Genomic DNA, 4,386 nt, shown 5'->3' on the forward strand with positions numbered 1-4,386 from the left:
CTCCACTTTTCGCCCGGTTTCCGAGAAAAGCGATGTCAGTCAGTCAGTGGGTGTGTAGCTTTATATAGTATAATTCTCATGTCATATTCTTAGTTACCGTAGTCCTCCGAAACCGCTGGACCGATTTATATGAAATTTTGTGTGCATATCGGGTAGGTTTGAGAATCAGCCAACATTAATTTTTCATATCCCTGAATAAACAGCTAGTTTAGTATAATATTGTAGCAATTAGAAACCAATAGAAACCCATGCAAACCCATCCCAATTAGTTCATTCACGATTAATTAATAATCCACGGTCACAAATCATGGCTTTGTCTGGGAGACATAGGGGCCTATTGGGTCTAGACAGCTCGTTATTACCTAGGCTTATCTGTAATTGCTTGTCTAGGTCCGCTTGATATGCTGTTATATCAACAATGTTGATGAAAACAAGTGTTTGGAGAACCTGATTCCTTGCGGATACGGTGATGTATTTCATATCTAGGTACTTTCTTTTAGTCTCTCATTAGGTTGACTAGATTCGGTTTATACATACTTATATATGAAACCAATACCCATACTTAAAATATACTTGTTTTCAAGCGATTTAAAAAAGGTTTTACTTTTTATCGTTAAGTTTTTTAATTTTTTCTTCGTTTGGGTTATGTTCCAATCTATCAGAGGTATTTATTCTCATTTTGTGGCTAAAAGTAAAATGACTCTTATGTCTATACATATTGAAGTCATTTTGGTTTGTAGTTTTCAGCGTATGTAGCCTTTTAAGTGAATACTTACCTAATTATATAGCTAGTTACTGATTGTTAATACGATATATACCTATTAACACACTATAAAGTTTGTTTGTTGAGATGTTTATCCGTTAATCACGTTGAAACTACTGAACGGATTCAGATGAAATTTGGTATACAGACAGGTTATGAGCTGACTTAAGTGATAGAAACGGAAGGAATCTTGATTTCCAGGCGGAGCTGAAAGAGCGTCTAGTAAGGTATATTAGTACAAAAGTGCATAGAATATTTTTTATAAAATATATTATATGAAAGTAATTCACAATTTCTTCTAGTACATTCCAGAGCTAGCATTTAGTAGTTAGTGGTTACTCCAACTTGTTCTATGCATCTAAATTAGGCCGGCATGCCGACTTCAGAATGCCACTCGCCGACATGCAATGACCGACATCGATGATGCTTTATGCCGACGGTGACGTCAAGTTGATGCTAGTCTAATGGATTAGTGCTTAAGTCTCGAAGGATGTGTACTGTAATTGAAATGGTAAATTTATCAATCTCCGATACCTACGTATGTGATGTCTAAAATGCTGATATTGATGACTTTAGCTAGATATAGGTAGTCTAAAAACACCCATAGACACTTGTAAATCTAATATATAAAATTCTCGTGTCACAGTTTTCGTTGCCATACTCCTCCGAAACGGCTTGACCGATTTTGATGAAATTTTTTGTGCTTATCCGGTATCTATGAGAATCGGCCAACATCTATTTTTCATACCCCTAAATGATAAGTGTAAGGCAGAACGGCGTTTGTCGGGTGCAGCTAGTAGATTATAAATATGGCTTTAAAATGGTGGCTTTTGGTTTCATTTTACTTTTAACACAAATATATCTTTGTTTTAACTATTATATACCAATATGTCTTCACTGGCAAGATAGCGCTGGTTCTCACCAGTCACCAAATTACTTGTCATAAGATGAATAAAAAGAAGAGAAAAAAAACTTGAATAATGACTGCGTTTATTGAGTAAAGAGTTTTTACAATTATCATCTAATTCTACGAGATTACAGTTCTCTATTTACATACAATCTTTATCATCTATTGAACACTAAATAATCGAGTATTTTATTAATTTTATTGATATATCTAAAACTATATACAAGGAATACATTACCTATTGTTTCGGATTTGAGACGCAATTTAATTTCTATAAAATTACTTCGAATCAAGCAAAAAGTATTTATATCTTCTTTATAAGAGTTTAGTTATATTGCATCGAATTCTATTTCACCATATTCAGTTTTCACACTATTGTTTTCATTTGAAAAAACGTTTTTCCTAATATAATAAAGTCACGTCTTAAATCCTACTTCGGTAATTTGTTCCAATTAAAAGCAAAATGCATAATTTCAGAAAATGTATTTTAATAGTTTTTTAATAGCTATATCGTTTTAATTGGAAGTCATTATTAATGAAATGACATAATTATTTTAACTGTCAGATTATAATCGTAGGTATTTTTAATCCACTAAGTGTATAAGACAATAAACTCTTGAAATAAATTTAAAAATCACTAGCTCATAGTTTATTTAAGACACAATAAATCTATTCTATCTACTAATATACATATAAAAATATTACAGAAATATTCACATTTAAATACTCGACATTAATTAAACACTCCGGAAACTTTTTGACGGGAATTAAACACGTTTTAAAGCAAATCTCCGAAGTGCAGTCGGCACTAAGATTTCACTTATCATTTTTACTTATCCAAATAAGAACTTATAAGATGCTTTTGACAATAATTTATGATTTTATTACGCTGATTAGTAATTACATTTGGCAGGGTGAAACATTTTTCTTTTTTCTTATTTGACTGTTAAGTTAATATGGAAGAAAAAAGGTTTTATAAGTTTAATACAATTTCATTGAAGCAAAGATAATAAATTGACCGCTTTAAATAATAAACTAAAAACAAAACCTTTCAAATTGACAAATTTAGAAAAGATATATGAAATCGGTTCACCCAGTCGAATGTTTGGTAACAAACACAAAAAATAGAATCGAATTGATAACCTCATTCTTTTTTGAAATCGGTTAATGAACAAGCTTTATTCCGTTGGCGAAATCAAATTCACATTTAACAAAAAAAATATAATCGTCACTTCGAAAAACAAAACAGATAAAAACACACAATATTACATTTTAATCTAATTTATCTATACGTTTTAAAGTCATATGTATTTCTTTAATTATAAGCGGCTATTTTTTACAAAACATGTCTAGAATATCGAAAGAAACTCCATATTTATGTACATATATTTGCATATTATTTACAACTACAATTAAAACCTAACAGAACGGAATTATTATTCCAAGTTTTCTATCATTTCACTTAAAATAATCGTATAAGTAGAGGATGAGTATTTTATTAATATTTATTACGTATTTTTAAGGTATGATGTATTTACATTGGCACTACGTCTGGCCTTAAATTAAACTTATCAATTTTTTAACGGATTTTAAACGCGATTTATTCATTATAGTACAATACTCGCGTGAAATCAAACACAAGAAAATGCTAAACTTATCAATTGAAGCCCATGGCGGGACATCCACTCAATAAACTACTGAATCCATTTGAGTGTTTTCAAATAAAGCATTTGGAATGGAAATTTATCACTATTGATGCATATAATGATATGATAAGATGAAAATACGAATGAAATATACGGATATACCTAATATAGTTGTATAATGACACAAGTTATTTTTATGTCTGTAGTGATTTTAGAATTTTTCATAGTTATCATAACTCACTTATGTTTTACTCACAGATTATTTTGTGTGCACTTTACACAATCTAGAAGTTAAAAATATCTAGAAGTTTCGAGAAGAATTTTTAACAATTAACGATTTATTTTTCGGTTGCGGCTGGTCTCACACCACTATGAATTAATATTACTTACTTCTTAATTAAGTACACAATTTATTATTATTTAAAATGTATTAATACTAATATTTCAATATTATCATTGTCATCGTATACATTTATCGACTACTATAATTTATTTACATTTTAAAAGTACTAGTCGTGGTCTACCTATACTGCTAAGTCCTATTAAAAACAGCACGTTTCGTGTGCACCTATGTAATTAGAGTTTACCAATACCAGTAAACTTGTTACAAACTTATAAGTACAGATGGACAAAAAGTTTGAAAAAAAGCACACTTGGGACCGTGCATAAGTCAAATGTTGCCATAGTAAACCTGTATTCGTCAAACAAGCGCCTCTATCTTTATCTTATTAATTTTTTGCCAGACTGTGATTTAAACTATCTAGTTGTGTATGACTTTAAGTTGTTACATTTCTTCGAATTAATAAGAATAGTGTTACCGAAAGATGATTGAAAAGATCCATGCTAATTGTCTACTAATGGCCGATAGGCTGAATTCAGGAATAAAAGATTTTTGCTTCTAGCGATATTATAGGACAAAAATCCTAACAACATTGCGTCCACGCGCAGTTTTTTCAATTCTCCTATCTATTCAACACAAAATGATACATCTCCACACAAGAAATCGTGAGATAACATGTTAAATTCAGCCGGACAATAGTGCTTTATAACACCGTCCAAAACTTCAAACC

Source organism: Zerene cesonia, chromosome 25, assembly GCF_012273895.1.
Source record: "Zerene cesonia ecotype Mississippi chromosome 25, Zerene_cesonia_1.1, whole genome shotgun sequence".
Lineage (NCBI taxonomy): Eukaryota > Metazoa > Arthropoda > Insecta > Lepidoptera > Pieridae > Zerene > Zerene cesonia.